Genomic DNA, 26,703 nt, shown 5'->3' on the forward strand with positions numbered 1-26,703 from the left:
TCCTTGTCTTGTTCCTGATCTCAGGGGGAATGCTCTCAGTTTTTGCCCATTGAGTATGATGTTGGCTTCAGGTTTCTCATATATGGCCTTTATTATGTTGAGGTATGCTCCCTCTATTTCCATTTTGCTGAGAGTTCTTATAAATGGGTGTTGTACTTTCTCAAATGCTTTTTCCGCATTTATTGATATCATCATGTGGTTTTTGTCTTTCATTTTGTTTATGTGGTGTATTACATTTATTGATTTGCGAATATTAAACCATCCTTACATCTCCGGGATGAATCCTACTTGATCGTGGTGTATGATCTTCCTAATGTGTTGCTGGATCCGGTTTGCCAATATTTTGTTGAGGATTTTAGCATCTATGTTCATCAGCGATATTGGCCTGTAGTTTTCTTTCTTTGTTGTGTCTTGACCTGGTTTTGGAATTAATGTTATACTGGCTTCATAGAACTAGTTTGGGAGTCTTCCCTCTTCTTGTATCTTTTGGAATAGTCTGAGAAGGATAGGAGTTAGTTCTTTCTTAAATGTTTTGTAGAATTCACTTGTGAAGCCATCCGGTCCAGGGCTTTTGTGTGCTGGGAGTTTTTTGATTACTGCTTCAATTTCACTAGCTGTTATTGGTCTATTCAGACTTTCTTCTTCTGCTTGATTCACTTTGGGAAGACTATAGGTTTCCAGGAATGTGTCCATTTCCTCTAGGTTGTCAAATTTCTTGCCATACAAATGTTCGTATTAATTTCTTATAATCCTTTGTATTTCTGTGGTATCAGTTGTGATTTCTCCTCTTTCCTTTCTGATTTTATTTATTTGGGTCCTCTCTCTTTTTTTTTTTGATGAGCCTGGTTAAAGGCTTGTCAATGTTGTTTATCTTTTCAAAAAACCAGCTCCTACTTTTGTTGATATTTTGAATTGTTAGTTTAGACTCTATGTCATTTAATTCTGCTCTGATCTTGATGATTTCCTTCCTTCTACTTGATCTGGGTTTTGCTTGTTGTTTCTCCTCTAGTTCTTGTAGCTGTAGTGTTCAATGTTTTATTAGAGATCCTTCTAGCTTTTTTAGGTAGTCTTGTATTGCTATGAACTTTCCTCTTAGGACTGCTTTTGCTGTATCCCATAGGTTTTGGGTTGTTGTGTGTTCATTATCATTGGTTTCCAGAAACTTTTTGATTTCTTCCTTGATGTCATTGTTAACTCATTCATTATTTAATAATATGTTATTCATTCTCCATGAGTTTGAATGTTTTTGATTTTTTTCCTTGATGTTGATTTCCAATTTTAAGCCATTGTGATCTGAGAAGATGCTTGATATAATTTCCATTTTCTTGAATTTATTGAGGCTTGTTTTGTGTCCTACCATGTGGTTTATCTTTGAAAATGTTCCATGTGCACTTTAGAAGTATATATATTTTGCTTCTTTGGGATAAAAACTTCTATATATATCGACTAAGACCATTTGATCTAAAGTGTTGTTCAGTGCCTCAATATCTTTGATGTTTGTTTGCTTCGAAGATCTGTCTATCGTTGACAATGAGGTGTTAAAGTCCCCTACTATGAGTGTGTTGCTGTCTATATCTTTCTTGGAGTCTTTCAAAAATTTCCTTATATATTTGGGTGCTCCAAGTTGGGTGCATATACATTTATAAGGGTTATATCTTCTTGATGGATATTTCCCTTAAGTATTATGAAATGACCTTCTTTGTCTTTTTTATGGACTTTACAGTGAAATCTGTTTTGTCTGATATAAGTATTGCTACCCCAGCTTTCTTTTCACGTCCATTTGCTTGAAATACTTTTTTCCATCCCTTTACTTTCAGTCTGTGTAGAACTTTTGTTCTAAAGTGTGTCTCTTGTAGACAGCGTACATGTGGGTCATTCTTTCTAATCCATTCAGCTACCCTATGTCTTTTAATTGGGGCGTTTAAACCATTTACATTTAAGGTTATTACCGATAAGTACTTATTCATTGTCATTTTTCCCCGTCGTACTCGTGTTCTTCTCTGTCTCTCTCTGTTTCTTTATCTTCTTAGAGCAGACCCTTTAGCATCTCTTTCATTGCTGGTTTGGTGGAGATGTATTCTTTTAGCCTTCTTTTGTCTTGGAAGCTCCTTATTTCAGCCTCCATTTTTTAAAAATTATTATTTATTTGTTTATTTATTTATTTTTAGAGAGAGGGGAAAGGAGAAAGAGAGGGAGAGAAACATCACTGTGTGGTTGCCTGTCACTCGCGCCCCCAACTGGGGACCTGAGCTGCAACCTAATCATGTGCCCTGACTGGGAATCGAACCGGCAACACTTGACTTGCAGGCCGACACTCAATCCACTGAGCCACTGCAGCCAGGGCTTCACCCTCCATTTTGAATGAGAGCTTTACTGGGTATAGTATTCTAGGTTGTAGGCCTTTGTGTTTCATTGCTTGGAATATTTTTTGCCATTCCTTTCTGGCTTGTAGTGTTTCTGCTGAGAAACCTGATGATAGCCTTATTGCAGCTCCCTTGTATGTTATTAGTTGTTTCTCTCTTGCTACTTTTAGGATTCTCTCTTTGTCTTTGAATGTTGCCATTTTAATTATGATGTGTCTTGAGGTGGGCCTGTTGGGGTTCATCTTCATTCGGACTCTCTATGCTTCTTGGATTTGTGTGACTCTTTCTCTCCTCATGTGAGGGAAGTTTTCTGTCATTAGTTTTTCAGAGAGGTTTTCTATCCCTTGCTCTTCTTCTTCTTCTTCTGGAATTCCTATGATATGGATATTATTACGTTTCGTGTTGTCCTGCAGCTGTCTTAGAACCTCTTCAGTCTTGTTCAGTCTTTTTTCATTTCGTTGCATTGTCTTGGAATTTTTGTGTACGTTTTCCTCCAGCTCGCTGATCCGATCTTCTGCTTCCTCCAGCCTGCTTTTAATTCCTTCTACTGTGTTCTTCAATTCAGAGATCGTATTCTTCATTTCCTCCTGGCTCTTATTGATAGCTTCTATGTCCTTTTTCATGCTCGTGTAATTCTCTGTGACTTCCTTGTAGTTTTTCCGGAGTTCCTTGTAGTTTCCCTGGAGTTCTTTGTAATTTCCGCTGAGTTCATTCAGCTTCTCCATAATCCATGTTTCAAATTCCGTATCTGATATTTTGCTCCCCACTATTACATTTAACACTCTTTCTGGGGATTCTACCTTTCGTTTTGATGGGGTGTTGTTTCTCTGTCTCCCTATTTTTGTTATTCCTATTGTTTGTTGGTGCTTCTCAGAATGATCTGCTCTTCCTGGATCTGCCTCTGGTAGCATCAGATCATGTAAGAGACTGGCCCTAGGCAGCCTATTGGAGACTTCCAGTGATCTACTGCCTTTGTCTCTCTTCTTTAGTTTTTAATATACTCAATTTGTGATTGGCCGTCAGGCTTAAGAACCGTGGGTGTGGCAGCTTAATTCCTGTAGGCAGGGCTTTTATTTCCCCTTATTATGACGCCACTTGGAGGGGAATGGTCTGTCTGCTGTACTGGGCCTGAGTCAGCACTGGCTGGTCTTGGGAAGAGGTTAGTGTAGCTTCCACTTACTCCTCTGCCCTCCTGAAACTCCGTCTGTTTTGTCCTTGATGCTATTTCTTTAATCTGTCTGGTTGTATTTCAGCTACTTTTTGGTGGATCTTTTTCTCTGGTTAGTTTATTGAGAGCCACTCTGCCCACCTTGTCTTGAGATCTTTTGTTGAGGTGCTGCTAAAACATAATCACACAACCCAGGCAAGAAACCCACACCCTCAATATCTCCCCCAACTACAATCTCACTATAGGCTGCAAATGAGCCCGTGTTAATATACTTGTGGAGATACTGGGACTCTTATTTCGTAGGATAAACAGAAAGGAGTTGTTTTAAATGAAGGAAGGGTAATTTTTGAGCTGGAAGTTGATAGAGTAATAATATTAGCAATTGGGGTCAAGGTTATGTCAGAGAGCAATTAACACTTATAGTGTATGTTTGAAAATGAGGGGAGGGTTACAGTGTGGAGAGAGAAAGTGGAAGTGTATAGTATTAGGATTAAATAATCGGTATATACTATATGATTAGCGTGGGAGGTAGGGTAGACACAATAGACATCCAGGTAGACAGACAGCCAGAAATTGAAAGAGACGGCTGGGGAGGTTAGAAGGTAGGAAACAGATTGAGAAAGAATTTTTCAAGAATAAAAATACAGAGTAGAAAATAGCAAGACAGGATGGGAGAGAGGAAAGAGAGAGAGAAAGTAGAGAAGAGAAGGGTAGGAGAGAGAACGAACGAAGAAGGGGAGATAGAAGAGAGGGGACTGGATTTAAATTCTTTTTAAATTATATATTATAAAAAAGATTAGGAGATTAAAACATGATATAAAATTGCAAGATAGAGAGAAAGGGTGAATATATAGAGAGAGGAATAGGAGATAGGAAAGCAAGAGGATGTGGGAGGAAAAGAGCACAGAGGAGGGAAGGAAATCAGGAGGAAGAGGAGATATTAGGGAGGGGAGGATTGAAATTGAAGAGTTGACAAAAGATAGGATGAAGGAGAGAAATACAAGAGGTAGAGAAAGAAGTGAGGGGATGGGGTAGAAAAAGAGAAGGGGTAAGAATGGGAGAGTGAAGGGAGAAGGGGATAGATTAGAATTATAATTTAAATATTAAAAGATTAAAATATAAAGTAGAATAGGGAGAGAGAAAGAAAGAGAGAGAAAATATGCATAGGGAGAGGAGGAAAATGAGGACAAGGGATGAAAGAAAAATGAATGTAGACTGAAGGGGGACAAAATAAAGAAAATTAATAAAATTGAAGGTGCGTAGTGCAGAGAAAGGAGAGGGTGAAAAAGAGGAAGAACTTAAAATTAAAAAATTAACTGAGAATAAGATGCAGGGGAGACATGCTAAGAGGAGAGAAGGGAGAGAAGAGGAGGGAAGAAAAGGAGAGAGAATAAGAAGGGACTGACTTTATGGGGCAGTTAGAGAGAGAGTGAGAGATAAAAGAATGAGGATTTTAACTCAATTCAACTTTTAGGCACAGTCTCTGGGTATTTTTGGTTTGTCTGTTTTTTTGTTTTTCCTTCCTTCATTCCTGAGTCTGCTCCTATTCAAAATTGCATGAGTTTCAAATCCTTTCTGGTTGCTTGGCTGGATGTGGGAGGGTTCTGCTTGATTCTGGGATTGCTAGTCTTTTTTTCGTGGGCCTACCACCGCTCTGCTGTGAGCTGCATTTAGTTGTTCCCTCCTGAGGCACCCTCAGCCCTCCTCAGGCTTGTCCAGCTACTCCTTCCCTCTGTTGGTCTAGTCTGTGCCTGACAGCAATCCCCGCCCTGCCTCCAGTCCTGTCTCTATTCCCAGGCTACAACTTCTGCTCTCTTCCCTGTCTATATGCCTGCACACCCTATCTCTCTCCCTGTCTCAAGATCGTCCTTTTGTTCTGCAGGACTCTGGCACAGTTGGTGAAAGCGCCAGGCCCAGTGGCACTTTCCTGCCCAGGGCCTCTCCCCTAGTCTGGAGCTCTGCTGCGGCTTTCCTACGTGTGCTCTTCTCCTTGTCCCAAAACTGTCTCTATTCCAGGTTATAGCTTCCGCTGGCTTCCCTGTCTATAGGCCTGCGTGCTCCATCTTTCTTCCCACCCCAGCACCGTCCCTTTGTTCTGTAGGATTCTAGTGTGGTCGGTCAGCGTAGCGCTCTCCTACCCCGGAGTTCTCCCCCAGTCTGGAGCTCCGCAGCAGCCTTTCCCTGCGGCCCCTTCTCCCTGCCCTAAAACCGTCTCCACTCCAGAACGTCCGCCTCCGATCTCTTCCCTACTTAAACACCCTGCGCGTCCTATTTCTCTCCTAGCCCCAAACCGGCCTTTTGTTCTGTGGGATTCTAGCGCGATTGCTCAGCAGTTCTCCCCTGGTCCGGAGTTCCGCAGCAGTTTTTCTGTACTGCCGTTCTCCTTGCCCCAAAACTGCTCCTTTGTTCTGTAGGGCCCTAGCGCTAGTGCTAGGCTTGCCCGGAGTGCCAAGCTTTCGGTCGGAGGTTGCAGCTGAGGAGGTTTCCCTCTAGACTCAGATCACAGTTTCTCCCAGTCCTGATTGTTCACTGTTCTCTCCTTCCTCTGGCTTTTTCAGCCAAATCCTCTCCTTAACTCCCTACAAGAATTCACTCCCGGCTAGTGAGCTCTCCGGCTTGATACTGCAAACGCACGAAGTCTCGGAATGACTCAGCCTGCAGTGTATGGTAAACCCCTCCACCCCCCTCCACGCTGCTCCCACGATCTCCTCCCCGTTCACGCTATCAGAGATCACATTCACTCAGTCACTCTTCTCCGCATTCGTTCGTGGAGTCTCTCCTAGACAGGAGCGAGCTGAGAACACTGTCCCTACTCCGTGGCCATCTTCCCCCTCTAATTAATTATTTTAATAATAAAAAATAACAATCTCTCCCTCTCAGATATTAAGACCCTTTATAATCTTATAAAGGACAATAGGCGAAGGTCTCAAGCTCCTCTAGCTGCTTAAAGCTGAACACGGTCATTGTCCTACGTACCCTTGGGTACAGAAATCACTAATAAGAGTGTGGGTGTGGAGGGGAGAGGCCTTCCCACATGGGGAAGGATCTTGCAGACTCCGGGTCAGTTGGCTGTCCCCAAACAACGGCATGCTTGGTTTAACAGGCTGGCATCCTTGTATTCTGGAGGCAAAAAATTTGGCAAAAGGGTTAAAAGACATCTTTTACTCCATAACTACTAGATGACAAAAGGCAGGGATTACTTTTTCAATGTCCCACATTAGGGGAGAAAAAAAGGGTTTCTTTGGAGGAAGGTGTCCCAGGCACATCTCACGTATCCAAAATGCTTTTGCCCATTATACTTAGTTTGGGCTGAGGGAAATATTTTAGGTTTCCCCTCTCTCAGACCTCTGGGCCCTTTTGGGCCAAGTCATTAGGATACAAAAGAGAAACCAGTTTTAAAGTGAAGCCCACAGACCACCCCATTCTTCAACAACCCAGCCACTTAGTTCAGCCAAACCATTGAGTCTCAGGAGGCAGTCCTACAGACAGGATTAAGTGAGGACTATACATACAGACAATCACTCAGGTAATGAGATCATAGGCTTATGCCCTTTGAAAACAGAAAACACATGTTAATTTATGTAGCATAACCCACAAACAAGTCTCTAAATCTGTAAGACTGTTCTTGAAAAGACATCCAGTTGCAAGGCATTTGACATTCTTCTTGCCTGTAAATTAAATATCTTTGATGATACCATATAGTTTAACTTTCAAGTGAAAACATATTTTAAATAAAAAGAAACTTTAAAGACCGTTAGATGCACTACTCTGTATTCTACCACTGATCATTGTGATTTTCCTTAAATAATGATTTTTCTCCTTAAGAATACCCTCCTTGTCATTAAAGGGACTGCATTAAGTCCATTTTTAATTCATCCTGTTCATTTGTATAAACACAACAAGAGCAGCAAATGATCACTTATGATCTTTAGTTCTGCTTTGCTGGAACTTACACAAGGAACATTTAGGGTGACCTTCAGTCTGCCCTTCAGGGCACAGAAGCTGAGCCACATACCTGGCATTCAGCCTTGCTTGTATACACCTGTCTTTTCCAAGACTTTCTGGTTTTCCATTGTGCCTTATGGTCCCTTCTAGGCATCTTTCAGGAAAACAACCTTCATTCCTTCCCTGGAAAGATTTCTGTGGACCGCACAACCAACCACGTTACCAGACCTTTTACCTCGTGTGCTTTTATTACCTTCGAAAGTCATTTCCAATTCCTCAGGGCTTTTTGGTAACAACCAGAGCCCAAGGACATCTCCTTTAGGCATGACATTCCAGTCAAAGACTTGGTCAAAAAAAAAAACAAACCTCTATTAACAACTGGTCTTATTAATTTTATGCAAAGAAACTTATGTCATTACTTACTTCTTTAGAATTCCAAACTCTGGAGGGATCAATGGACATGAAAAAAAAAAGCTGGGGTAGCAATACTTATATGAGACCAAACAGATTTCACAGCCAATTCAATAAAAAGAAACAAACAAGGACATTTCATAATACTTAAGGGAAAAATCCATCAAGAAAATATAACCCTTATAAAGATATATGCACCCAACTTAGGAGCACCTAAATATGTAAGGAAAATTTTGAAAGACTCCAAGAAAGATAGACAGCAACACACTCATAGTAGGGGACTTTAACACCTCATTGTCAACAGTGGACAGATCTTCGAAGCAAAGAAACACCAAAGATATTTAGGCACTGAAAAACACTCTAGATCAAATGGACTTAGTCGATATATATAGAACTTTTCACCCCAAAGAAGCAAAATATACTTTCTTCTCAAGTGCACATGGGACATTTTCAAAGACAGACCACATAGTAGGACACAAAACAAGCCTCAACAAATTCAAGAAAATTGAAATTATATCAAGCATCTTCTCAGATCACAATGGCTTAAAACTGAAAATCAGCCTCAAGGAAAAAACTCAAAAACATTCAAACTCATGGAAAATGAATAACATGCTATTAAATAATAAATGGGTTAACAATGACATCAAGGAAGAAATCAAAAAGTTTCTGGAAAATAACGATAATGAACACAAAACAACCCAAAACCTATGGGATACAGCGAAGGCAGTCCTGAGAGGAAAGTTCATAGCAATACAGGCCTACCTAAAAAAGCGAGAAGAATCTCTAATAAAAAAATTTAATATTACAGTTACAAGAACTAGAAGGAGAACAACAAGCAAAACCCAGATCAAGTAGAAGGTAGGAAATCATCAAGATCAGAGCAGAATTAAATGACATAGAGTCTAAAGTAACAATTCAAAAAATCAACAAAAGTAGAAGCTGGTTCTTTGGAAAGATAAACAACATTGACAAGACTTTAACCAGGCTCATCAAGAAAAAAAGAGAGAGGACCCAAATAAATTAAATTAGAAACGGAATAGGAGAAATCACAACTGAGACCACAGTAATACAAAGAATTGTAAGAAATTATTACGAACAATTGTATGGCAAGAAATTTGACAACCTAGAAGAAATGGACAAATTCCTGGAAACATATAGTGTTCCAAAACTGAATCAAGAAGGAGCAGAAAGCCTATATAGACCAATAACTACTAGTGAAATTGAAGCAGTTATCAAAAAACTCCCGGCACACAAAAGCCCTGGATCGGATGGCTTCACAGGTGAATTCTATAAAACATTTAGGAAAGAACTAACTCCTATCCTCTTCAGACTATTCCAAAAGATCCAAGAAGAGGGAAGACTCCCAAACACGTTCTATGAACCCAGTATTACCTTAATTCCAAAACCAGGTCAAGACACAACAAAGAAAGAAAACTACAGGCCAATATCGCTGATGAACATAGATGCTAAAATCCTCAACAAAATATTGGCAAACCGGAACCAGCAACACATTAGAAAGATCATACACCACGATCAAGTGGGATGCATCCCAGGGATGCAAAAATGGTTTAATAATCTCTAATTTTTTTAAATTTCTTATTTCCCTAATTCCCATTCCACTTATTCCAATCACAGCCAAAAGGTTGTACAAAGAACTGGGTAGAAGTTGGTTTGTGTCTCTAATTTGTTTCTTACTTTCTCCTTCTTGTTCTCCTTCCCTTTCTCCTTCTCCCCATCCTCCTTCTCCTTCTCCTCCTCTCTCCTCCTCCTCCTCCTCCTCCTCCTCCTCCTCCTCCTCCTCCTCCTCCTCCTCTTCTTCTTCTTCTTCTTCTTCTTCTTCTTCTTCTTCTTCTTCTCCTTCTTCTTCTTCTTCTTCTTCTTCTTCTTCTTCTTCTTCTTCTTCTTCTTCTCCTTCTTCTTCTTCTCCTTCTTCTTCTTCTTCTTCTTCTTCTTCTTCTTCTTCTTCTTCTTCTTCTTCTTTATTTTTTAGTTCTGTTTATGTTCTCGCTCACATTAAATATATATTGTATAACTTTTGTAAAAATCTAGTACAATATGCTTCCCCACTTACTTCAGTCTGCCTTCTTCCTTTCATTTTTCAACATACAATTTAAATTATACTTATTGACTTGCGTTGCCTTATTCCTACTCACTACTATTATTATTCTTCCACCTTCCCTCACAAAAATTATCTATCAGTTAGTCAACACTGATCTGTTTTTCTTTTAGTATAATAGTTTTAATCTCTTTACATCTATATTAATAGTGGCTTATTTGATTCTGATAGTGTGATTGTTGGTGACGGATATTTTTGAGGCTGTTGGTTTCTTGTCTGGGTTGTGTGTTTATGTTTTAACAGTATCTCCACAAAAGAATTCAAGAAATGGTGGGCAGAGTGACTCTTAATCAGCTAGCCGGAGGGAAGGTCCCACCAAAGAGCAACACAACAACAATAAAAACTGAAATACAACCAGACAGTCTACACAAATGGCATAAAGGGCATCTCAAGAGCATCAAGCTCAGGAGATCAAAGAGACTGTACCACTGAATCCCCCAGGTCTCCTATGACAGTAGGTCACACCACAAAGGCAGTAAATCAAAGAAGACAAATCAAAGAAACAAAAACAAACAAGAAGAGTCACCTAAAATCAGGAGAGACAAACAACCCCCCAAGGAAGAAAAACAGGAATCCCCAAAAGCATGGTAGATGAAACAGAGGTAAGGAAAATACCAGAGATAGAATTTAAAAAAAAAATGGTTATAAGGAATCTCAACGAATTCAACAAACTCAGAAAGAATTACAACAAACTCCATGGGAATTAAAGAGAACTTCAGGGAAACAACAAAGAACTCCAGGGAAACTACAATAAACTCCAACGAAGCTACAAGAAATTTACTTCAAACTTAACTGGCAATAATAAGGAGATGGAAACTATTATAAGAGCCAGGAAAAAATTAAGAATACAATTAATGAATAGAAGAACTGAGTAGAAGGAATAAAAGTATGCTAGAAGAAGCAGAGAATCAGATCAATGGCCTGGAGAACAACATAGAACAAAATTCCTAGACAGTGCAACAAAATGAAAACGGGCTGAAAAGGAATGAAGAAGGTTTAAGAGAACTGCAGGACAACATGAAATGTAACAATATCTGTATCATAGGGATAACAGAGGGAGAAGAAGGGGAGCAAGGAATAGAAACTTGTTTGGAAAAGTAATGAAAGAAAACTTCCCTGACTTGAAGATAGTAAAAGTCACACAAATCCAAGAAGCACAGGGGGTCCCAATGAAGATGAACTAAAAGAGGCCCACTCCAAGACACATTATAATTAAAATGGCAACATTCAAATACAAAGAAAATTCTAAAGGCAGCACGACAGAAAGAGCAAATAACATACAAGGGCTTTCTGATAAGGCTATCAGCGGATTTCTCAACAGAAACACTACAGACCAGAAGGGAATGGCAAAATATATCACAAGCAATGAAAAAAAAAAAAAAAAAAAAAAAAAAGAAAGGCCTACAACAAAACTACTATACCAAACAAGACTCAGTCAAAATGGAAGGTGAAATAAGGAGTTCCCCAGAAAAATAAGGGTAAAAGAATACATTTCCCCACCAGACCAGCTTTGCAAGAGATGCTAAAGGGACAGCTTTAAGAAGATAAACAAAGAGACAGAGAGAGAGAGAGAGAGAGAGAGAGAGTGAGTGAGAGAGAGAGAGAGAGAGAGGAAACTAGGTAGGAAGGGAAAAATCACAATTAACTAGTACCAATAATAACGTTAAATGTAAAAAGGCTAAATGCTCCAATAAAAAGGCATAGGGTAGGTGAATGAACAAGAAAACATGACCCATATATATGCTGTCTACAAGAGAATCACCTGAGAATAAAAGATATACACATATTGAAGGTAAAGGGATGGTGAAAAGTATTTCAAGGAGATGAACATGAAAAAAAGCAGCATTGTCAATACTGACACAAAATAGATTTCACAACAAAGGCCATAAAAAGAGACAAAAATAACATTTTGTAATACTTAAGGTAACAGTCCATCAAGAAGATATAACCCTGGTAAACATATGGGCACCCAACATAGGAGCACCAAAATATATAAGAAAAATATTGGAAGGCTACAAAAAGGAAAATGACAGCAACAAAATCATAGTAGGGGACTTTAACACCCCATTGTCAACAATGAACAGAACTTCAAAGCAAAGAAACACCAAGGATATTGAGGCATTGAACAACAGTCTAGATCAAATAGACTTAAATGATATATATAGAACATTTCACCCTAAAGAAGCAAAATATACATTCTTTTAGAGTGCACATGCAATATTTTCAAAGATGGAACACAAAACCAGCCTCAACAAATTCAAGAATATTGAAAATATATCAAGCATCTTATCAGATCACAATGGCTTGAAGCTGGAAATCAAGCACAAAGAAAAAACTCAAAAACATTCAAATTCATTGAGAATGATTAATGTGCTATTAAATAATAAATTTGTTAATAATTACATCAAGAAAGAAATCAAAAAGTTTATAAAAACAAATGATAATGAACATACAAAAGCCCTAAATCAATGGCACACAGTGAGGGCAGTCCTGACAGGGAAGTTCATAGCAATACAGGCCTACCTAAAAAGGATAAAATCTCAAATAACCTCATAGAAACAAAAACTAGAGGAACCACAATAAGCAAAGCTCAAAGTGAGTAGAAGGAAGGAATTAACCAAGATCAGAGCAGAATTAAATGACGTAGAGAATAAACAAATAATTCAAAAATTAATAAAACCAGGAGCTGATCCTTTGAAAAAAAATTGACAGGCCTTTAATCAGGCTCATCAAGAAAAAATGAGAAAGGACTAAAATAAAGAAAATCATAAATGAAATAGGAAAAATCATAACTGATACCATAGAAATACAAAGGATTGTAAGAAATCACTACAAACAATTATATGACAAGTAATTTGACAAACTGATTGAAACGAAAAATTTTCTGGAATCATATAATCTACAAAAAATAAATCAAGAAGCAGCAAGCCTGAATAGACTAATAACAACTCGTGAAATTGAAGTAGTAATAAAAAATCTCCCAGCATAAAAAAGCCCTTGAATGGGTGGCTTCACAGATGAATATTACAAAACATTTAGGGAGGAACTAACTCCCATCCTTCTCAAACTATTCCAAAAAGTCCAAGAAGGGGGAATATTCTCAAACTCTTTTTTATAAGGCCAGTATTACCTTAATTCCATAACAAGATCAAGACACAAAAAGAAAGAATACTACAGGCCAATATTGCTAATGAACATAGATACTAAGGTCCTAAACAAAATATTGGCAAATTGGAACTAAGAAAAAATTCAACCACCTCAAAACTAGAAACAACCAGAAGTTCCAGAAAATCAAACTACATGGAAGTCCAGCAAACAAAGATATAAAAAATAAATACTCATCCAGACAGGTAGGAGGGGCAGAGTGGGCGCAGTGTGCTGGCAGCAGTGGCAGAACAGCAGAAAGCACAGTCACACATTTTAAAAAGTCAGGAGGGACATCTGGGGAGCATTCCCAGCTCCTCACCTAGCATCCCAGCATGCCAGCACCAGGGAAAATCAAGCCTCATTGCTTCTGACTGTGCAGACCAATAGGGGTTGGGGTGGAGGCAGAAATTGCTGGTCTCAGCAGAGTCCACCTGTTTAAAGGGCCCTCACAGTCCCAGAATGTCTGTGGACCCACCCACTTTATGAACGACTGCCAGGGCAGCAGCTGGAGGGGCGCCAGTCTGGTGCGGAGGTGAGAGAAGACCCTGGAAAAGGGGGGGCGAGTGCTGGGCAGGCGGCATTGTTCCCTCTCGGACCCCTCTCCCACATACAGCACCACAGCCTGGTGATACAGGTTGCCTGTACTGACAAATCCTTAAGGCTCCACCCCTTACAACATAACAGGAGCAACAGCTCTACCTGGGACATGGAGGCAAAGAAACGCAGGAGCTTGTCAAAATGAGGAGACAGAGAAGTATGGCCCAAAATGGGGAATGGATCAAGGTTCCAGTGGGAGAACTAAGCGAAGATGAGATAGCCAACATAACAGATGAAGAGATAGACAACCTAACGGATGAAGAATTCAAAACACTGGTAATAAAGATGCTCACAGGCTTAACAGATATGCTTGAGTACGGCAAATGCATAAGAAAAGAAGTGAAGTCTATACTAAGTGAAGTGAAGGAAAATCCGCACAAAAACAATGGTGAAGGAAAGGAAACTGGGGTTCAAATCAATGATTTGGAACATAAGGAAGAGAAAAAAAAACAATCAAACAGTGCAGAATGAGGAAACAAGAATTAAAAAAAGTGAAAAAAACCCTCCAAATTTTGTGAAGGAAATTAACATACAGGTCCAGGAAGCATGGAGGGACCTGGATGAGCTGGACCCAGAGAGGACCACACAAGGACGCATCATGCCTGAGATGCCAAAAGTGAAAGATAAAGACAGAGTCCTGGGGGCAGCAAGAGAGAGGCAGAGAGTTGCCTACATGGGGTTGCCGATAGGACTACCAGCTAATTTCTCAGAGGACACTTTGCAGGTAGGAAGGGACTGGCAAGCAGTATTCAATGTGATAAAAAGTAACCTACAATCAAGATTACTCTATCCAGCAAAAATATCATTTTGAGTGGAAGGGCAGATGAAGTGCTTCCCAGACAAGGTGAAGCTAAAAAAGTTCATCTTCACCAAGCCATTATTGTTTGAAATGTCAAAGGGACTTACTTAAGAAAAAGAAAATCAAAACTATGTAAATTAAAATGACAACAAACTCACAACTATCAACACCTTAATCTAAAAATTAAAAACAAAATCCAACTAATCGAACCAGAATCGGAACACAATCTTAGGTATGGGGACCATTTAGAGGATTATCAGCTGGGAGGTGGGAGGGGGAGAAATGGGTAAATGGCGCAGGGACTAAGAAGCATAATCGATTGGTACAAAATAGACAGGGGGATGTTAAGAGTAACATAGGAAAAGGTGAAGCCAAATAACTTATTTTCAGGACCCATGAACGTGAAATAAGTGCGGTGAGATTGCTGGTAGGAAGGGGGATGAGGCGGAGGTGCCTCACAAATCCTAAGCTCGGTTGGAAGCTGCTCTGTCCAGCAGAGTCTTTATGACCATGGTAGAACAAACTCTTACCCAGGACACTTTATTATGTCGGGGGGAAGGAAGGTGACTGTCTCTAGTGGAGAACAGAGAGGGGAGGAAAGGGGAAACATTTGGAACTATTGTAACAACATAATCAATAAGATACACTTTAAAAATATTGGCGAACTGGATCCAGCATTACATTTAAAAGATCATGCACCAAAATTAAGTGGGATTCACCCCAGGGATGTGAGCATGTTTTAATATTTGCAAATCAATAGTCGTAATTCACCACATAAGAAAAAAATCACATGATCATATCAATAAATACTGAAAAAAATCATTTGATAAAGTACAACACCTACTTGTGATAAAAACACTCAGCAAAGTGTGAATAGAGGGAGCATACATCAATATAATAAAGGCCATATATGGTAAACCTGAAGCAAACATCATACTCAATGCGCAAAATTTGAAAGCATTATCCCTAAGATCAAGAACAAGACAAGGTTGTGTACTCTATCCACTCCTATTCAACATAGCTTTGGAAGTTCTAGCCGCAGCGATCAGAAAAACAAACAAACAAACAAAAAAGACATACAAATTGGAAGAGGATTTAAAACAGTCATTATTTACACCTGACATGATAGTGTACATAGTAAACCCCATAAACTCCACTAAAAGCTACTTGACCTACCTAAAAAGTGAATTTTGTAAAATAGCAGGGTACAAATTCAATATTCAGAAATCCTAGGCATTTTTTTACAACCACAATAAAATGTCAGAGAAAGAAACTTGAAAAAAATCTCATTTACTATAGCAACAAGAAAACTAAAGTACTTAGAAATAAACTTAATGGAAGAGGTAAAACCCTGTACTCAGGAAACTATAGAACACTGAATACAGAAATTAAGGAGGATACAAATAAATAGAAGATAAACATGTTAATGAAAGGGAAGAATCAACATCATTAAAATGTCCATGGTACACAAAGCAATTTATAAATTCAATGCAATGCCTAGTAAAATACCAATGGCATATTTCACAGACCTAGAACAAATACTTCAAAAAAATCATGGAAGTAAAAAAGACCCCAAATTGCCACAGCAATCTTGTGGAAGAAGAATACAGTAGAAGGAATCACAATACCTGATGTCAAACTGTACTACAAGGCCACTGTAATCATAACAGTCAAATAGATCAATGTAACAGAATAGAGAGCCCAGAACTAACCCATGTCTACATGGACAATTAATATTTGACAAGGGGGAAAGGATATAAAATGAAGTGAAAAGAGCCTCTTTCACAAATGGTACTGGGAGAACTGGACAGGGACATGTGAAAAATGAAACTAGACCACAAACTTCCACCGTACACGAGAATAAAGTCAAGATGGATCAAAGACTTAAATGTAAGTTATGACACAATAAAAGTTCTAGAGAAAAACATTTGCAGGAAAATTTCAGATATCCCATTTATCCCTATTTTCACTAATACGTTTCCTCAGGGAAGGGAAGTAAAGGAAAGAATAAACAAATAGTACTACATCAAACCAAAGAGTTTCTGCTCAGCAAAAGAAAACATCAACAAGATGAAAGGGGAACCAACTGTATGAGAAAACATATTTGCCCATGTTATCTCAAACAAGGGTTTGATTTCCAAAATATATAAACCACTTATAAGACTCAACACCAAGAAGACAGATAATCCAATTAAAAATGGACAAAGGACCTGAACAAACACCTCTGCAAAGAGGACATACAGAAGGTCCGTAAGCATATGAAAGAATGCTCAACATCACTTGCCATCAGAGACGCAAAGTAAAAGCACAATGAGATACCACTTAACACCAGTGAGGATGGCCATCACAAAGCAATGAACAAACAAGTGCTGGCAAGGATGTGAAGAAAAGGGAACCCAAGTGCACTGTTGGTGTAAATGCAGACTGGTGCAGCCATTATGGAAAATAGTATGCAATTTCCTCCAAAAACTAAAAATGAAACTGCCTTTTGATCCAGTAATTCCATTGCTAGGATTATACTCGAAGATTCCTGAAACACCATTTCAAAAGAACCTATGCACTCCTATGTTCATAGGAGTTCGATTCATAATATACAAATGCTGGAAACAGCCTAAGTGCCCACCAGTGAGTGAGTGGATTAAAAATGTGGCACATATACACAATGGAATACTATGCAGCAGAATGAGAAAAGGAACTCCTTTTTTTTTGGTGACAGCATGAATGGAACTGGAGAGTATTATGTTTAGTGAAATAAGCCAATCAACAAAAGTCAAATACCATGTGATATTACCTAATACAAGAAACTATTGAACAACAGGAACAAATAAGCAAAATAGCACCAGAGGCACGGAAACAAGAAACAGACTGACACTGACTAGAGGGGAATGGGGAGGGGAAGAAGGGGGAAAAGAAGGGGAAGGGTCTAGTCAAGAAATTTGTACAACCCATGGATATGGACAATGGGGTATGGATTGAATGTGTGAATTGGGTGTGGTCACGTTAAAGGGGAGCAAAGGTGGTAAAATGAGACTACAGTAATAGAAAAAAAACCAATAAATTCTTTTTTTTTTTTTTTTAAGTAGGGAGAGACACCTGGGGAGCACTCGCAGCACCAGACCAGACTGTGCAGCTCATGTTTTCAGTGCTGGTAGAAAATGAAGCCTAATTGGTTCTCCTGTGAAAACCAGTGGGGCTTGAGGCAGAGGAAGAAACTGCCAGTCTCTTAGAAGAGTCCGCTTGTTTAGAGGGCTTCCATTGTCCTAAAACATCCACAGAACAATTCATTCTGGGAAAGATGGCCAAGACAACAGCTAGAAAGATGCCACTTTCATACAGGAAGTGGGAGAAGTGCCTGAAAAGGGGATGAGTGCTGAACACGTGGCATTGTTCCCTCTCAGACTTTCAATGTTCCCTTTCAATGTTACAGGTGTAGCAGCTCTACCTAAGACACAGAGGTAAGCACAGGAACTTGTCGAGTTGAGGAGACAGAGAAGTATGGTCCAAAAGAGGGAACAGATCAAAGTTCTAGTGGAAGAACTAAGCAATGAAGAGATAGCCAACCTAACACACAGAGTTCAAAACACTGATGATAAAGATGCTCAAAGACTTGACAGACATGCTTGAGTATGACAAACACAGAGGGGAAGCAGTGAAGGCTATGCTAAGTGAAATGAAGGAAAATCTACATGAAACAAATGGTGAAGGGAAGGAAACCAGGGTTCATATCAACGAATTGGATCATAAAAAAGAAAGAAACAAACATCACAGAATGAATAACCAATAATTTAGAAAAGTGAGGAGAAGTTTAATAACTTCTGGGACAACTTTAAATGTGCCAACATGTGAAACATAGGGGTGCCAGAATGAGAATAGGAAGAGCAAGAAATTGAAAACTTATGTAAAAAAATGATGAAGGAAAACTTCCCAAATTTTGTGAAAGAAATAGACATAGAAGTCCGGAAAGCACAGAGTCCCAAACAAGCTAACCCTAAAGAAGCCCACACCAAGATGTATCATAATTAAAATGCCAAAGGTTAAAGATAAAGAGGAAATCTTAAAAGCAGCAAGAGAAAAGAATAGTTACCTACAAAGGGGTTCTTATAAGACTAGAAGCTGATTTTTTAAAAGTAACTTTTCAGAGAAGAGGGGACAAGCAAGAAGTATTCAAAGTGATGAAAAGCAAGGACCTACAATCAAGATTACTTTATCCAGCAAAGCTATCATTTAGAATGGAAGGGCAGATAAAGTGCTCCCCAGAGAAGGTAAAGCTAAAGAATTCATCATTATCAATTCCTTATTATATGATGTGTTAAAGGGACTTATTTAATAAAAAGAGGATCAAAACTATGAACATTAAAATGACAACAAACTCACACCTATCAACCACAGAACCTAGAAAAGTAAAAACAAGAACAAACTAAGCAAACAACCAGAATAGGAACATAATAATAAGTATGAGGATTTGGAAGGTTATCAACTGGGAAGAGAAAGGGGGAAAAATTGGGATATTGTGCAGGGATTAAGAAGCATAATTGGTAGGTACAAAATAGATAAGGAGAATTTAAGAATAATATAGGAAAGGGTGAAGCCAGAGAATGTATATGCATGACCCATGGACATGAACTATGGGGGCTGGGATTGTTGGAGCGAAAGGGGACACTTGGCAGAGGGGAGCAAAGGGAAAATAAATTAGGACAACTGTAAGCATAATCAATAAAATATACTTTAAGCAAAGAAATTAATGTCACCCAACTTGGAAAACTGGAAGTAAAGCTGTCATTATTCACAGATGACATGATATACATAAAAAACCCCTATAAGCTCTACCAAAAATCTGCTCTATCTAATAAGTTAATTTATCAAAGTAGCAGGATACAAAATCAATATTCAGAAATCAATGGAATTTTTATACACTAATAATGAGCTATCAGAAAGAGAAACTAAGAAAACAATCCCATTTACTATTGCAACAAAAAATAATAGAGTACTTAGAAATAATATTAACCAAAGAGGTAAAATACCTATACTTAGAAAATTACAGAACAGTGAAGAAATGAAGGAAGAGACAAATAAATAGAAGTATATACCATGTTCATGGATTGTAAGAATTAGCATCATTAAAATGTCCATACTATCCAAAGCAATCTATAGATTTGATGCAATTCTTATTAAAATACCAATGGCATATTTCACAGATCTAGAACAAATATTCCAAAAATTTATATGGAACCCAAAACATTCCTGAATAGCTTCAGCAATCCTGAAAAAGAATAACGAAGTTGGAGAGCTCACAATACCCAATATTACTGCCATAAGAACAAACATGTAGATCAGTGGAACAGAATAGAGAGCCCAGAAATAAACTCATGTCTTAATGGTCAATTAATATTTGACCAAGGAGGAAAGAGCATACAATGGAGTAAAAATAGCCTCATTAATAAATGATATTGGGATAACTGGTCTGGTACATGCCAAAAAATTTAACCAGACTACCATCTTATACTATACCTCAGAATAAACACAAGATGTATAAAATACATAAATATAAGTTGTGATACCATAAAAATCCTAAAGAACACATGAGCAGTAAAATTTCAGTTATTTCACATAGCTATATTTTTGCCAATATATATATCCTAAAACAAGGGAAATAAAGAAAAATAAATTTTAAAAAGGAGCTATATAAAATTTAAAAGCTTCCTAAAGAAACTATCAGCAAAATGAAAAGGTACTTAACTGTATGAGAGAACATATTTGTCAATTATACATTAGACAAGGGTTTAATCTGCATTTTATATGAATAACTTATACTTCTCAACACCAAGAAAACAAATAATCCAATTAAAAATGGACAAAGGATCTAAATAGACACTTTTCCAAGGAGGACATGCAGGTAGTACATTGACATGAAAAAATGCTCAACATCTCTAGCAATCAGGGAGGTGCTAATTCAAACCTAAAGGAGATATCACCTCACACCTATCATAATGGCTGTCATTAAAAAATCAACAAACAAGTGCTGGTGAGGATGTGGAGAAAAGGGAACCCTTCGGCCCTGTTGATGGGAACGCAGACTGGTGTAGCCACTGTGGAAAACAGTATGGAATTTCCTCAAAAAAATCTAAAAATGGATCTCCCTTTTTACCCAGCAATTCCACTGCTGGGAATGTTTCCATAGAATCTGGAAGCATCAATTCAAAAGAATTTATGCACCCCCATTTTCATAGCAGCACTGTTTACAATAACCAAGATTTGGAAACAGGCTAAGTGTTCATCAGTAGATCCGTGGATAAAATATTGTGTTACATCTACACAATGGAATATGACACATCAGAAAGAAGAAAGGTATTCCTATCTTTGACAACAGTATAGATAGAACTGCAGAATATTATATTAAGTGAAATAAAGCAGTTGGTGAGAGACAAATACCATATGATCTTACTTATAAGAGGAATCTAATGAATAAAATAAACTAATGAGAAAAATAGAACCAGAGGCATAGAATCATGCAACACACTGACAGCTGTTTGAGGGGAGGGGGCAGGGACTGATTGAAAGACAGAGAAGGCATTAGTCAAAGAACATATATGAAAGACCCATGGACATGGACAACAGTGAGGGGACTGATTATGGGTGTGGCTGGCGGGCTGGGTGGAGGTGGATGAGGGGGGAAAATGTGAGACAACTATAATAACGTAAAACTAAAATATTTTAAAAATACAATTTTAAATTTGGTACATTTCAAGGGAGCAAGGATTTATGTGATCATCTAATTTGGGCCTAGCACTGCAATAAGTTTGGAACATTTCCAAGTTTGTTTTATTTAAAACTCATTAGTAGCTTAAGTCTTTCATGAGTCCTCCCACAAAGCTCTCCCTCTTCTGTGCTCTCTGTAATAGACTTGTGTTATATCTCTTTCTACATCATGATATAATTATAGTTGTAACTGTCATTCATGTTATTAACTGTGAGCTTTGAGAAAATGGAGACTGCATTTTACCTTTGTGTCCTATCATCTAGAACAGTATTGGAATCATAATAATAATGAATTAATAAATATTATTAGAATTAATCATTTGAAAGTGAAAAGGTTGTCATTAGACATTTGTGAAATGAATTGAAAGCACTTCCTATTTCTTTGTTCAAATCCTTCATAACTATTAACTTCTGCTAGGGCAGACATTATCCTTTCAGAGTAGATTCTTATGCATTTGTATTTTCTATGTATGTTTGATCTAATTGTTTATATTTATGGGTCCTATGTCTATTCTTGTTTTCAGTTGTAATTGTAATATAATATTAATATATTTTATAAGATAGCACAAAAACTAATTTTTTAAGTCTCTGAGTTCTTAAAACTCCAGTTGGGTAAGTCATATATAGAAGTTAATCTGAAATGCTTAAATGAAAATTTGGCCTTGTTTACTATCCTCAAAATTAAAAAAATAAGTTTATATTCAAATTTTATTTGTTTAATGATTTAAGTAAAATGTTTACTAAAATTTTCATTCTCTGGGAGCCCTGTTATTTAATCTTTCTCTCCACCTCGTTTTTATTGATCTTCTTCATATCCTCTTTGTGTTCAATGTAGCTCAGACATGGTTTTGTCTGCATTGAATAACAATTATTTTTTTGAATCAGGAAATACCTTCATTTAGGGAGAATAATGAAAGAATTTTCTATTTTTTTCCTGGAACCAAGTCTTGCCAAATATGTTAAGTGACAAACTTGTACTTGTCTCAATTTTTCATAGCTGAGCACATGATAAGTGCACAGTAATACGTTTGATGTCAGAGGTATGGTTTGCACTCCTGATATTTCTCTTCAGCAATTTGTGTTTGAGGAAAACAATTTTGATTTTCCTGAGCAAATTTGCTTCATTAACATCTGCAGAACACTAGAATATGCAAATAAATGAAAAAATAAATTGGTAGATGCTTCATTTACAAGACTCAATCTTATAGAATTTTCTGGAATCCAGATATTAATGTAATAAAGAGAGGATCAATGAAGTCAACAAAGGAAAAGAATCTCATGGATTCTAGAAAAAAGTTTGAAATGGCAATTATATGTTCACCTTTCATTCCTGTTTTCTGAGCTATTCTCCCTCAATATTCCCCCTGCACTTGATTGAAGTTTTATCTCTTCCATTTATAAAATATCTACCACATAAAATCAAGAATTAAATATCATGATGTAAAGTTTTATCTATACTATTATATTCTACACAAATATAAGGGATTACTTGTCAATATTAATAATGGCATCCACTTCTCAATATATTACCTAAAGCTAGTTTTATAAAGAAAATCAATCAGATCCATGAAGACACATGAAGGCATAATAACTAATAATAGCCAAATTGATCACATAAGTTGCGTATGCACTACAAAACCAGAAGAAGGAATCTGCACTGATGGAGATTTAGGTACTTATATAACAATCTTAAGGGGACATGGTGTAAGATTTTTGAGATAGAGTCTTTCTGGAAATTGTTAAATCACATCTCACTGTTGAACATCTAGTTTCCCAAAGAATGAGACTCTTTGGGCAGACCTGCAACATTGAGAGGGATCTGCAGGTACTTCTATATTGGCGAAGTAGTGAGCTATGTGGCTGAAAAGGCAGGCAGGATCTTTTCTCATGGATGCCCTCTTTCATGCTACGAAATTTGAATTTTTATCCTAAAAAAAAAAAATAGTGAGCCCCTAAAGAAATGTCATTGAGAATGTGGCATAATCAAATACGTGTGTGTGTGTGTGTGTGTGTTTGGAAAATGTCTTAAAAGCAGTAACAGTAAGCTAGTTAGGATGAGAGTGACTTTGGATGCAGTCCGTATAATAGATTTCAGAGTGTGAAGTAGAAGTAAAGATCAATTAGAAGGCCGTTGAACAAATCCAGGACAGAGATATTGTGGCCTTAGAGTGTTTACCAGAGAGAAGCAGATGCATCTGAGAGGTCAGGATAAGAAAAAATATAGTAATCTTAGGACCTGTAAGAAATCCAGTAGAGCTAAATAGTTGAGTGCGCAGTAAGTTGTGTTGAGAGGTAGGGTAGAGATATACTTAGGAACAAGATCCTATAAGACAGTGCAAATTATATGTTATAGACTAAATATTTGTGTCCTTCTGAAATTTGTATGTTGAAACCTAATTTCCAATGAAGATATTTGGAGGTGGGGACTTTAGGAGGTTATTAGGTCATGAGGGTGCCTTAATGAATGGGATAAATGCCTTTGTAAAAAAGAGACCCCAAAGACCTCATATGAACTTTTCACCATGTAAAGGCACAACACAAAGATGAGCATCTATGAACTAAGAAGTGGACTCTTACCAGACACTGAATCTGCAGGTGATTTGATCTTGGACTTCCCAGCCTCCAGAACTGTGAGAAATGAATTTCTTCTCCTTATATGTCACCCAGCTTATGGTAATTTCTTATAGCAGTTGAACATATTAAGAAATCATTTTAAGTAAAGGAACTAGTATAAATAATACATGGACATGTACAACGAGGTGGGGATTGACTGTGGGAGAAGGGGTTGGCTGGGTGGGGAGGAAGCAATGGGGTAAAAAGTGGGACAACTGTAATAGAAAAACAATAAATAAAAAAATAAATTAAAAATCATTTTAAAGAATTTAGATTTAACAGAAGGTCTATGGGAAGTCACTGAAAGATTTTAAGCAGAAGTATAAAGTGACACAGTAAAATGTGTAATGAAATGGGTAAATGGATAGTAGGAAGAAACAGAAACGGAAGTGTCAAAAAGTAATTTATTTTAAAAAATTACTCTGTTGTGGCCCCCGAACTTTCTGGCAGACGTGTGTGTCTGTGTGTGTGTGTCTGTGTGTGTGTGTGTTAGTGATGTCTAAATTGGTGATGTCCAACATTTTAATCATGTTCAGATTCTCCCAAAAAAAAAGAAGATAAGTACATATTTAATTTTTGAGTTTTATTCATTGTAGAGAAAACAATATGTTTATCTATTTTTAAAATATTAAATAACAGTAAAATGGGCTGGCTTCCACTGCATTATTAGAATAACGTTCCACGTATTAAATCTCTGTTCTCTTTTGAACCATCATTTATTATCATTTATTTCTATTTTGCTGCCAAAGGAGCTAGAGTTGATACAGACCAAGGGAAGACAGCTGTTTAACCTGTTTTTTTTCCTATAATAATGATAAATGATTTTAGATTGCTCATTTAAAGGAGCAGTTGCAACCATACATTCTCTAACCTGGAGGGCTTCTTTCTCCTTTGTGCTGAGGAATAAATGGTTAATCTATGTTTCCATGCTATTAGCTTCTTCCATCCCCCAACCAGGGCCCACAAGATACCTGTTACAGTGAACTAGCTTATCTGCTTCCATTTAGCACCAGACTGGCTTTATGTATTATTAAAGTTTCCAGTTTCTTAGATGATGTGACTCAAATCACTTACTGACAATGGTCCTTGCTTAGAGTATCTACTCTACTACCTCTACCTAAGGATTGTAATCTTAGCATTAATAATTTATTGAGGTTTAAATACCAATGTGATCTGAAAGAGGTAAGCTCTTAAATTTTTATCAACACTTTATCACAAATTTAATTTATTCTTTTAATTTATGTGTTCTAAGGAAATTTGACAATTCAGATTGTTTCAATAGAAACAGAAAGTCAGGACTGATTTAGAGGCAGTATTGCTGACAGAAAAAAAAAGCAAACAGATGAGTTAGAGCAGTATAGGACCAGTGGCAGAAGAAAATACTGTGTATTTATTTGTAGACCCCCAAAGAGGGATAGTTAATACAGATGGAGATTAGAAATACATGTTTTTCACTTTTTAAACTGTTTTATAGCTTGTGATTATGCTGCAGAGGTAGTTTTTGCTACAGAAAGAAATATATCAAAACAAAGAAATTCTTCTTGGTTAATTATTATATAATCAAATGTTTTCTTGGGCTGCTTGGGGTCTCTCATTTACCATATCCACAAGTCAATGACACTGTCCCATGTCACCCAGCTTACCTTAGTTTTACCATTACTTTCCTTAGCAAAATTGTCCAAAGAGACAAAGGAAAAGGAATTATTGAGGTAAACTTCAGGCAAACATGTTATGTTTAGTCTTCACACTTCTTCAAGAGCTTCATACAACACCAGTGCTACCCATTCACAGGTTTGCTCTCACACTGTAAAACATCAGAGTTGCCAGAGTCCATTTTGGAGCCTTAGACAAAGAAACAGTGTGGTACAGGAAATGATAATAAGGGATTTGAGATCAGACAGGCCTGGATTAGCATCTTGACTCTTCAGCTTACTAGCTGTAATATTGGATAGTTATTTAACTTTTATGAATCTCAATTTCCCCAGTAAAGTTAGTGTGAGGAATAAATGAGATTATATATGTAAAAGTTTCCATGGTGTTGGTATGTTTCAGTCACTCAATAAGTATTAGTTATAAGCATGGTATTTACATTACTTATAATTTCAATATCTCCATTTTAAACCAGACAACTCTCCTGCTTCTCTTTCCTTCTCTCTTTCCACAATGATAGTTTTAACAGGAGGAGCTTGAGTAAGTTTGAAAAGAGGTAGTCTGGTCTTCTGCATCACTGTCCTCCCTTTTTAAGCCTGAGTCTTTAAGAGAGAGCAAGAGTTGACTTAATCATTATTATAAACAAATAAATATGGTCCCTTTTTTCCATTTATCCTAAACCTACCACCTCACTCTTAGCTGCTCTGCAGTAACCCACACAGATATTCACACTCCTGACTATCTTTAGATACCTTATGGCAGGGATTTATCAATTGTAGAAATTGATCCATTTCCATAATCCTATTTCTCATCAAGGTCATTTTCTCTGTCTTCTCCTGTCCAGGGAAAAGTTGCCACTAACAATCACATCTAAGCATTTAAAACATTATCACCTCTGAGAAGCTACCTACAATAGTTCTTGTCCGCAGAGAAGTTCTCTGAGAGAGAAATACAAAGTAATTTATTTATAACTCTTGAGTGTCCACTCTCATTTCTGATTCTGTTGAGGGGCATTGATCCTAGTTTAAATTTTCAAGGCTTGTTTCTTTAAGCTGAAGAGTTACAAGACTGGTCTTTCTTTACTGTGTTGGACAGATAAATTTTTTTTTTATGAATACAGTATGGTTGAATTTTTCTT

Source organism: Furipterus horrens, unplaced genomic scaffold (genome assembly GCF_987537825.1).
Source record: "Furipterus horrens unplaced genomic scaffold, mFurHor1.1.pri manual_scaffold_17, whole genome shotgun sequence".
In the NCBI taxonomy this organism is placed as follows: Eukaryota; Metazoa; Chordata; class Mammalia; order Chiroptera; family Furipteridae; genus Furipterus; species Furipterus horrens.